A 12215-nucleotide genomic window follows, 5' to 3' on the forward strand; every position below is an offset into this window, starting at 1 on the left:
CCATAGGGGCAGTAGCACTAGTCTTCACTATGCACTTGTCTCCCAGAGCTGTGCCCACACTTATGGGAGACACACTGCATCACACGACAGGGTAGCAGTGAGGCTCAGATTAGGCTACAAATACTTTTGGGAAGTCAGTGCTTTTCCTGTTGTGTGCTGTGTGCTGTGTGCTGCACCAAGGAAACACACTGTGCGTCACTATATCATGGAATGTCCTCTCATTGCTAAATTTAGAGCACAAGGTCAACATGACTCATTGACCATCTCTTAGACTCAGCTACTCTCAGGGATATACTCAGGGAATATCCTCAGTTTGCTCCCATACTGTAGGATGTTTATGCAATAAGGTGTGCAATATCTGTATTTATTTATTGAAGTACTTGTATTCTTGTTATGTATAGCATTACTGTCTATTTATGTATTTTTGATACTTTAACCTTAAGTCTTTGCCCAGAGGGTGGGTGGCAAGGTCCATCCTCCTCCTTTGTTGTATTTATTTATTAATTCAAGAGTAAATGTATCAATCAATAAATTAACCTTAAGTCTTTGCCCAGGGGGTGGATGGCAAGGTCCATCCTCCTCCTTTGTTGTATTTATTTATTAACTCAAAAATAAATGTATCAATCAATCAAGATCACGTCACTCTCGCCATCGCCAGGAGCAGAGAGAAGTGCTCCGGGATTCACAGGAACCCGCCAAGCTGAACGCTGCCGCCTGACCTCCCATCACCCGCGGGGCGAGATCCGTCCTAAACCAGTTTCGCAGTGGCGGAAAGTCTGTTCCCGCCAAGCCACTTACCATACTCCTAATTTAGATTGAGCTGTACATACTGAATAAAAGGAAGAAAGGATTACATTGTTTCCCTTGCCCTCAGGGGAAGAACCACTTAGCCTGTTAACAGTAAGTCCGCCATTGCCCAAAAGGTGAATGCGATCGAGGCTGGATTTTGAGTCGCCATTTTTTTAATTTTGAATTTCAAGTAAAGGGTGTGTGTGTGTGTGTGTGTGTGTGTGATAAGTGCATGTAGTTTTGAGAGAAGAAGAACAATTGTCTTTAGAGGGTATGCAGGCTATGACTGTCCCCTTGAACTGTGAAACACAAAGGGAAACGTTCAGCGAGATCACAACTAGCTTTGATGGAAAGTTTACAGCACCCTCTGAACTAGTGCTATTATACCTCGCTGGGAGTAAATTATCGTTTCGGTAGGTGTCTACTAGCTCCTCCTGTTGGAGGTGAGGGTTGAATATTTGTGAGGATTTGATTTAATCGCAATCGGCATCGTCACCAGAGGAAGACATCTCGTTCAGCCGATACTTCCCAGTTGCTATGTGTGAACGTGTTCCGACTAGAAGGGCTCAGTCGATACTTCTAGCGACTTGTAATTTTAGTCGCATATTGACACGTGTGAACCTGCCTTTATTAGATAGAAATAAAATTCATTTTTCGTACATATCAGTTGCTTTCCAGAGACTTCTCTGAGCCTGACTGTAAACTCTGGAACTCCTTGCGTTCTTCTGTATTATTTCCATCTACCCATGATCTGAAACTTATTTACTTAATTAACTTCAAAGAAGGAGCATTTCAAAACATTTAGTTAACCCACTTTCACTTCTTTGGCCGAAAAAAAAACTATATCGCCGAAGCCGCTGTAAACACAATCACATGTGTTGTCAAGTGTCCCTGCAGGATAGCGGATGCTGTGTTGCTCCAGTGCTGCTGTTATTCGTCTGTTGTTGCCCCTCAACCCCGCCAGGTGAAAGTCATCTGAATGTATTTCTCGCCTTCATTTCTAACATCAGGTGCAACCTGAATGGATTGAACTGGTCTTCTACGATTATTAATGCTAATATATTGTAATTCAGTGCACGATAAAACAGATCGTGGACGTATATTTAGTGATAGGGCAGACAACCTAGTTGTCATAGAGGGAGGAGGAAATAGCTTGGTGGAGCTTGGAACTAAGTACTCCCTTGAGGAGCTGGAGAAGTTTGTGGGGATGGTGAGGAGGAAGATCAGGCAGAACCCAATGGTTGTGTGCATCCTCATGTGATGAGAGTAAGATGCCTCATGTTTCGGAAGGACCAGGCGCTCACTGAACTTAGCCTGTATGGAGTTACTAGAGGAGTTGAGATGTGACGGACTCCAGCTATGGGAAAAGTGTAGCTGGGATGAAGTATGGGCAAGTGACGGAGTACACCTGATTAACCTGGTGAAGATGTGGATGGTAGAGTGGGCCCAGTATAGCAGAAATGCCAGGTCGTAGACCGTGCTTCCGCGGAATCCCGTCCCTAAAGCCCAAAACTGCAATCTCGGTCTCTTAAAACAACAGAAAAACACCCCAAACATGAACCATTACATGTATATATGTTTGATACTCAAGATAACTGACAGAGGTATAACATAAAGAGAAAACACAATTTGGTATTATTTTACTCTTACACCAACAGTAACATGGTTTTTGTTACCTTTCTCATCTTATAGTGCTTTTCATTCTGAGTAATGTGAATCCATACATACCCATCACAAACTATTTATAACATTGATAAAAATGTTTAAAAACTTAACACTTTTTGGGGAGAGTGAGCAACAGCTGCCATTGTGATGGGCTGTTGGGTACTGAAGAACACTGTTACATGTGTTCATTTGTGTGTGCATATTGTCACATTAATTGCGCATGTGTGAAATGAATGACGGTGATTGGTTGTTTTGTTTCAGCATGCACCCACTGACCAATAAAAATTATACATAATAAATCTGGCCAATCAGTGGTTTTGTGGAGAGAAGCAACTGTTTTGGAATTCGGTCTGTGGAAGGTGTCTAAACGGGAAGGGTATCACCCTGATCATATTTATTGTATCGCCAGATTTTATGAAAAGAAATAAGGTAATGACTATATTAAGTTTTTAGCATTACCAGTCAGGTTAAGATAGTTTGCTTAGGTTAGATCCATTTAATTTTGTTAGATAAAGTTAATTTTGTTCTGAGGAAGACATATCAGTGGTGTGTGTTGCCTCAACTAGGTTACGTTAGCTATAGTAAAACTAAATTGTACTAACCCACAGGGTGAGGCCGATAATCCGTGTGACACTGCTATAACTTCAAGGAAAATAGAATAACAGTTTTTTATTCAATTTAGTGCATCACATCACTGAAAAAAGGTTTGGGGGAGAAGAGAAATGAAGATCTCTACAGGTGATTATGCTGTAAGTAAATCTAATGCAGTAAAGGTGCTGGTCATAGAAGTAAAAATGAGACTGATAATTTACAGAATACTTACTGTTATGTCCTCTTGAGATACCCAGTCTAATGTAATGAGTGGTGAAAAAAAATATGGATGAGACAGTATTTTACTTCAATTATTGCCCCAAGCTGACTTATTTATTGAAAACCATTACATGAAGCGACTTTTTTTCTTGGCCTGTCTGAACAACACAGTAAGATGGGGAAGTTTCAGTGTGTCTTTCCATTGTGGTGACCAGATAGGAAGTGAGTAGACCTGACTCCCCCTCTTCTCCCAGGGAAAATCCTGCCTCAGGTCAAGTGGCAATGTCACCTAACCTGATATGCCAAATACATGTACATGAAATACCTTCATTTGATTTGGTAAATAACAGTTACTTGTATTGCCTGATATTTAATGAAATAATCAAAATATTTTTAGAATGCCATTTGTTGATGCTAATTCTATGATTATAGAACTATGAGTAGTATATGGTGAATATTTTGGTTAGAGATCTGGCAGGATGGTGAACAACACTCTATGGTTCAGCACAATTAAGTTTTACTATAGGTTAAGTAAGTTAGGTTAGTGCAGATTTATTCAAAACAGGTCAAAACATAGCAGAAAAAAATTCTTCATTTTACCGCAAAATCATATTTCCATAGGAGACGTGGGGGGTGGTAAAAAAAATAAAGATTTCAGAATTGTGATGGAAACAAAATGTATATTAATTCAAAACGGATCAAAATCTATCACAAAAAGTTAATTTCATCCATTTTTTATGTAATGTACCTTTTTTTAACCTACTACATAATTCATACCTACATATAGGTTGCATTCAACACTTTTTTCAGTATATTACTAGGCTAGGTCCAGTATTATTTTGGCCACTTGCCCATTTTAACTGCATCACTCACACAAGCTAAACTACTTTAGGTTCTCTATTGAGCACAACAGAGGACAAACTGTGTCTGGCAGGTGGTAGCCTTTTCAGATAGGCTGAATGATAGGTGGACCTTTTAAGATGTGGTGTGACCCACAAGTCAAGTAGTGATTAGGTGTGACCTTGGTGGGAAGTCAGGCTGAGGCCCTAATGAAGTCAAATTCCTGTCATGATAATCCTTTTTGAGGATTATCACAACTAAGTACTAATGTATGCATTGTTTTCAAAATTTGAAACTAATCAGCCTAATATGCCATGACTTTGTATGCAAAAACAGCCCCAAAACCACCAACCCGTGACTGTTGATTTTTCCACGCCAACTGTCATCAGAAACAGCCCAATTGGGTGAGTAAACTGTGGACATGGCAACTCTGCAGCACAGGATGAGGAGTGCAGCCAGAGAGGGCAGATGGCATTTGCCTTCCTTAATATGAGGGGATGAAATGAAGGCAAATGGAGAACACTGATAGAAAAGAGGAAGGACTATGATGTTATAGGATTAGGTGAAGTAGACTGGCATGATAGCACAACTTGGAGTGAAGGAGATTGGATAGTCCTAGCCAGAGGGCAGAAGATAGGAGAAAAGAAGGGAGGAGGTTTGGGTGTGGTGATGAAGGAGAGAGAGTGTAGAAATATAGAAGAAATGATGCTAACATAATAAAGTAGACATCATAACAGTAAGGATCAGGCAGATTTTTTTTTTTTTTTTTTTTTTTTTCGTAGGGAAGAGGGCCAGCCAAGGGCAAAAAAAGAAAGGATTAAAGAAAAAGGCCCACTTGAGTGCTGGCTTTCCAAGAACTGCAAAAGTGTCAACCAAAATTCTGGAGCAAATGCCTCGATACCTCCCTCTTAAAAGAAGACAAGTTGTAGAAAGTCGGAAATACAGATACAGGGAGGGAGTTCCAGAGTTTACCAGTGAAAGGGATGAATGATTGAGAGTACTGGTTAACTCTTGCGTTAGAGAGTTGGACAGAAAAGGGATGAGAGGAAGAAGAAAGCCTTGTGCAGCGTGGCCGCAGGAGGAGGGGAGGCATGCAGTTAACAAGATCAGTAGAACAGTTAGCATGAAAATAGCGATAAAAGATAGAAAGAGATGCAACATTTCGGTGGTGAGAAAGAGGCTGAAGACATTTAGTCAAAGGAGGGAAGTTGATGAGACAAAAAGCTTTCAATTCCACCCTATCTAGTAAAACTGTAACTGGATACCCCCCAAACATGCGAAGAGTACTCCATACACGAGCAGATAAGGCTCTTATACAGAGTAAGCAGTTGGAGGGGTGAGAAAAACTGGCGGAGACGTCTCAGAACACCTAACTTCATAGAAGCTGTTTTAGCAAGAGATGAGATATGAAGTTTCCAGTTAAGATTACGAGTAAAGGACAGACCAAGGATATTCAGTGTGGAAGTGGGAGACAGTTGAGTGTCATTGAAAAAGAGGGGATAGTTGTCTGGAAGGTTGTGTCAAGTTGATAGATGGACGAATTGAGTTTTTGAGGCATTGAAAACTACTAAATTTTCTCTGCCCCAATCAGAAATCTTAGAAAGATTGGAAAGAAAAAAAGAAAGTGGTGGGTGACAGTAGTATACATGGGAGTTGAAGAATGAGAAAATGTGTTGTGTATGCAAACATACAGATGTACAATGTAATGGCTGACATCAAGGACATGGTAGGAACAGAAAAGTGGCTGGGAATGGGAGACATTAAGGCCGGGAGCACATTAGCGACTTGTCGCGCCTACACGATGTAGTCGTGTTTGGAGCACACTGGCGACACGATGTGGCGACCACAGAGCGACGGAGCACACTGGTGAGGCGATGTGGCGACCACAACGCTGAGTCACACCCTCACCCTTCTAGATCTCAATTTCAGCATGGACTCCGAAGATGAAACACTTGCATTACTTCTGCTTCTGCGGCGCCGCCGTCGTCATCGTCGACAGAGACCACTGTGGATGCACTCAATTACTGCATCAAGGCTGACAAATGGACAATTTTACACAATTGGTGACTTAAGAACGGACAGTGCAAAATTCTTCAACTACTTCAGGATGTCTCAAGAAAGTTTTAATGAGTAAGGGGTGTGTACCCAAGCACGTGCCCACCCTGACTGACTGACAGTGGCGAGTGGCAGGAACAATCACTGTCGCTAGTGTGCGCGGGCCCGGCGACAAAGCCACACCACGCCTGTGGCGGGGATGAGCGACAGAGAACCACAGTCGCTTGCCACAGTCGCTAGTGTGCGCGGCAAAGCTTGAAAACAATGGAAACCTATGGGAGACCACATCCCCGCCACACGATGCTGTGGCTTTGTGGCGCCACAGAGTCGCTAGTGTGCTCCCGGCCTAATGGGCACACTGGATTGATGGAGGAGAGAGTTAACCCTTTACTGCCTATGGCGACGATTTCATCATCTCGCATTCAATTATACATAACGGAGAGATGGAAACATAATGGTTTGCACTACCTGCTTGAACGAATTCGTCATCATCCTACATCTGGAATACTAGTAGGCCTCTCTGTTGCTGCTGGCTGCTTAGTGATTGAGGGGATACTGTTGTGGTGGGGCACACGTCTCTCATCCCTCAAGTTTTATTTTTCTCTTTGCCTCAATGAATCCTGGTATGCTATGTTGCCAAGAAAGTTTGTATGCATAGTTTTATGTTGAAAATTGAAATATAATTCATTGAAAACATATATAGATAATAATTATATAAACTTTCCAGAATATAAATCTGGCCGACACATTTTTGGCTACTTGGGCACAAAGCTAGGCTACCTGATGAAATTATGCATTTTGTCACAAAAATAACCACAAAATTCTTTAATTATTTTGGGATACATAGTTCTTTATCCAGTAAATTCACAGTTACAGTATTTGGAAATTACTACCCTCGATTCAATATACGGTAAGAAAAATTCACAGATACGATATCCACTCATGTCAACTAGAGCAGGGGAGCAGGGGTGATGACGTCATCCATGCCATACCTCCTCACCACTCATGGTACTAACTTTAACGTGACCACCTTTGAGCCTGTTATCTCTTACCCTTCCCCCCCTTTTTTTTTTTAACTGCATTACATATTACTTACATGCATTACTAATTAGTTGAATAAATGGAATATTAAAGGGTCTATTGTAAGCATAAATATATTCATAATAATTACGGCAAACATTTAAAGCCTACTACCAACAGCGAACCATGCAGCAACTGATAAAGGGCACAGATGGGCCTAGCAAGCCCACTATCAGAGAATGGTGGAAGTCGTATAACATCAAGCACACCTGAGATAACATCAAGTCATCTTGGGACGAAGTGAAGACATCTATCATGAACTTGGCATGAAATAAAGTATGGCCAAAATATGCGCATGACTTCCCAGGCTTCGCTGAAGACGACATCGGTGCGATCAGAAATGACATAATAAATCTGTGCCATAGGGCTAGCTTCGATGAAGTTGATGATGATGATGTTCAAGATCTTTTGGAACCTCTCTCAAATGATGAATTTATAGAGCTAGACAAGGCATCATAGGAGGCAGAAAAAGAGGGAGATGAAGAAGAAGAACCTGTGCGTGGCCTGGACATCAAAACTCTTAGAGAATGTCTCGGTGGTATCGAAAAAGCTCTGGAAACCCTGAAGGAACGTGATCCAAATTCTGCCAGGAGTACCAAAGTGGCTCATGACGTAGAGAAAAGTGTCAAGATTTATCAAGAAATCTATGATGAAAAAACAAGAAAAACGTCTGCCCACTCAGCAGAAGATGAGTTAGGGCTGAAATCGCTATTGTCCCTTAGCCTCTGGAGGGACATTATCTGATAGAATACATAGCGAGTGAAAGGTAAATAAAAAATTTTCTATTTATTTCTTTTGTGCAGTAGTTTACATTTTTTTTAATGACTTTTCATGTATTTTCATTTCTGTATGGGTGACTTTTGATGTGCTGGAACACACTCCCTACTATTACATGTTATAATGGGTTCGGTATATGGTAATTTTGATTTACGGTAAGGTTTTCAGGAACGCGTATGTACCGTATAATGAGGACTTACTGTATATATATATATATATATATATATATATATATATATATATATATATATATATATATATATATATATATATATATATATATATATATACCGTATATTACTGCTTACAAGACACACTTTTTTTCTTAAAAAATACCCTGAAAAATACTAGTGTGTCTTCCAAGATGAATGTTGTATTGTAAGGCAACATCCAACCTCAAGTGAGCTTGGACACTTGACAGATAGCGACCTGGATTTGTATGTTGAGTCATTATATTATGATGTTAGCTTAAGTACCATTTAATTTGGCCTTTTATATTATGTAAACTCAGTACTTAGGTGTTACAAGTATTTACAATACCATAATCCTTCCTGCAGCCTACTCAGCGTGTGGAGAAAACGGGCCGCTCCCTCGTCTCATTGCAACACACGCATACATGCACACGAACGCGTACACATCATGCCAGGTGCCTTTATACCTTTAATAGAACATCCAAGTGGCTTACTCATTCAGGCAAGAGTCAAAACTCCACTTGTGAATTGTATTCACATTGATAAAGCCTATGAAGCACGACTACAAAATAAGATAAATACAAACTGCAGCACTGACGTGTTCGGTTTCGGTGATGGGACAAGTGATTCCATAATGTAAACAACAGGTCCAAAACATGCCGTTGCCCGCCACTAAAACAAGAGATGGACTGTTTCACTGTGTATATGTATTTACCTATGGTGTTTTTATTTACATAGTTTTAAATTTGTGGTGAGTGCTCCAGCAAATTTGTAATGAGTAGTGAAACAATAGTGTCTTGCAGACTCCTAGCTTCTGATGTTTTTTGTGTACAGTAGTTGGGTATATGGTGAATGCATTCTTGTATGAGAATGACTTTTTTTTCTTAGAAATTTCTTTCAAATATTAGGGTGCGTCTTCCAAGATGCAGCGTCTTGCAAGCCGTAAAATACGGTATATATATATATATATATATATATATATATATATATATATATATATATATATATATATATATATACAGGCAACCCAATTGATCATGGAGTATTCTGGCTCCAGAATTACCAGAGAGCCAGGGAGGGAGCCAGAATACTCCACGATCAATTGGACAAAAACACGAGGAAACTGCTTGAGTCGGCATACATCAGCACAGGGAATGTCACCAACCACAAGGAAGGTTCTGTGCGGATACCAAGGGTGGCGGCTAAACTTGCCCTCTTGGATTTCCGCCAATTACAGGCCGTCATTCCCAGCCACCTGGTAGAATGACTCGCCAATGAAGTATATAAGCTGACGTTTTCCGTATGCCTGTACACTCTCTCTGAAGATGGTTTTGTGACTGAAATGTTAGAGAATAAAGAACTTGTCTCAATTTGTGTTTTCCTACCACTCAATACTCACATGCATTTTTATATTTTTACAAAAAGATATTGTAATAATTGAGCAGAAAGGAAAATGCAGTTACATGAAATAACATATTTTTTAAGGTTGAAATACAATTTCAAATAACCTTCACAATGTTTATTTATGCATTTGCATAATTTTTCTAAAAAGATATCAAGATTTGTATTCACTTGAAATAGATAACTAAAACAACACATTTTTCTTACATTTCCTTTTTAACCTTTTTTAGTTTTACGGTAAGGCCTATAGCGCCTGTGCGCTGTTCAGCTTCCGCCCATTAGTGGCACAGGCAATTTTATTTATAGTGGTACCCATATTAGGGCCCATATCACTGCCCAAGCTTATCTTGAGTGTAACCACCTAGAACCTATGTATCATGGTGATATGTAGGTAACTTTAAACCACTCGACAAATGGCAAAGTGATTTAAGGCTGTACGTGGTGGGATTTGAACCTACGTGTGGACATCTGACCGATCCCATGCTCACCACCTTATCCACTATGCCACCGCCTCCCACAATGTCCTTAAGAATTCCTTCATCACGCCCAATTGGACGAATTCAACGGCTATATGTATCCTCTAAAATAAAGATCACTTTTCACAAAACTTGCCATAGAATTATAACATGTCTCCATACAAAGAGAAAAAAACACAAATATTTTTTTTACCAATCCAAAGATAAATTGGACAGTTAGAGTTAATGTAAATTGCCAAATGTTCCTTGGCTTTGTCGAGAGAACTCGGGTCCAAATAAAAAATTGGGGGCTGTAAAACCCAGTTACATGGATAGATGGACACAGAATCAGCTATAGACTTTATTTTAGTAAATGGCCCCATTGAAAAGCTGGGATGCAAAATCTGGAAAAATGAAGACATTGATATCCTCATAGAGGTAACTTGTCGGAAAGAAAAAGAAAAGAAAAGATATTAAAAGGAAAAGATGGAAAGAGACATATAACATTGAAAAAGCTAACTAGATTAAATATTGCCTTGCACTGGGTGAAGCCATGCCAGGAGACTTGGAGCAAGGAGGTAAATCAGTCACCAAATGGGAACATTACATCAAAAACATTGTAAGACAACAGACAAAGAGAACTATAGACACAAAGAGACAAAGTAGGCAAGATAATGCGCAAAGGATGGTGGAACAGATAAATAGGGGAAGTAATTAAAGACAGGATAAGAGAGAATATAAGATAAAGGGAGCCTACTAAAGCAGGTCAAGGTGGACAGAGTAAGATATAACACTGAGTGGAAGGAAGTATGGGGCAACTACTGGGAGGCTAAGAAAAAGGCTCAAATTGTGATACAGAAAAAGAAAGAAGGTTGGGAGAAGAAACAGGCACAGGCACTCAACTTGCCTGAAGAAGAAAGGGAAAAAGAAAGTTGGAAGATATTAAGGAGGAATCTTGGTGGGACACAGGTATATAAAGTTAAGGAGAATTGTAAAGACATAACATTGGAGGGAGAGATCAAAGCAATTCTGAGTGACTATTGGAGGAGAGTGGCATGAAAAGATCCTATGGAAGGACCTTTAGGAAACCTACTATGCGTTTCAGGCCTGGGTAACAATGTTTTTCATAAATATCTCCTAAACAAACAATTGAACTATAGTAAAACTAAATTGTACTGACCCATAGGGGTCGGCCTATAATCCGTGTGATACTGCCAAATTTCTCATTACTTCAAGAAAAACAGAATAACTGTTCTTTATTCAATTTAATGCATGATTTTGCTTAAAAAAAAAAAAAAAAAAAAAAAATATATATATATATATATATATATATATATATATATATATATATATATATATATATATATATATATATATATATATATATATATATATATATATATGTGTGTGTGTGTGTGTGTGTGTGTGTGTGTTGGACAAGACATGAAGATGCCATAGGTAAATTAAATATAGTAAAGGTGCTGGTTATAAAAGTGAAAATGAGCCTGATAATTTACCAAATACAGTGGTACCTTGACATATGATTTTAATTCGTTCCATGACGACTATTGTATATAAAAAAATCGTATATCAAATAAATTTTTCCCATAGAAATTAATGAAAATAGAATTAATTCGTTCTTGTGATATGAATTTACCCCACCCGCCATAAAAGAAAATTAAGATGCTTTAAATATCAACCAAATATAGATTTAATATAAGATAAATACAATATTTATTGTATGCATGATATGAATTAACTATATTGCTCAAAATAACAACTTAACCCACAAAACTCGGGACACATAGACGTTCATCACGGAAGACTGGGGCACGTCGATAGATGTTTAGGCTTTTTACAGCTACATTTTGGCTATTTTCTTCCCTTTTCCTTTGCTTGTGAGCTGGCAACACTCATCAGGAGTAAACATATGTTCTACGTCACTGTGTCACCAACGATGAATGGTAGCACCGACAGTGATTTCACTGTGTCTGATTCCGCCACCTCTCCCACGCGCCTTACTTCTATACCTTGGGTCTCTCGCCATGTTACGGGGAGACAACTTTTGAATGAGAGTGGTATCAGAACAGGCGACAGGAGAGAGAGAGAGAGAGAGAGGATACAAGGGGCCCATTTTCTCTCGCTAAGCCAA

At 39.4% G+C, this 12215-nt stretch overlaps 1 protein-coding gene across 2 annotated transcripts in view; it reads left to right on the forward strand.

Moving 5' to 3' along the window:
* The first annotated feature begins 1635 nt into the window (after positions 1–1635).
* LOC123506917 (inversin-like) overlaps positions 1636–12215 on the forward strand; it is a 170211-nt gene continuing 159631 nt past the window's right edge. For both annotated transcript variants that reach the window (XM_045259331.1, XM_045259332.1), the window contains exon 1: positions 1636–1753. The gene's annotated coding sequence lies outside the window, so the exon portion shown is untranslated. The remainder of the gene's footprint in view (positions 1754–12215) is intronic.

Source organism: Portunus trituberculatus, chromosome 21 (genome assembly GCF_017591435.1).
Source record: "Portunus trituberculatus isolate SZX2019 chromosome 21, ASM1759143v1, whole genome shotgun sequence".
NCBI classification, from domain to species: Eukaryota; Metazoa; Arthropoda; class Malacostraca; order Decapoda; family Portunidae; genus Portunus; species Portunus trituberculatus.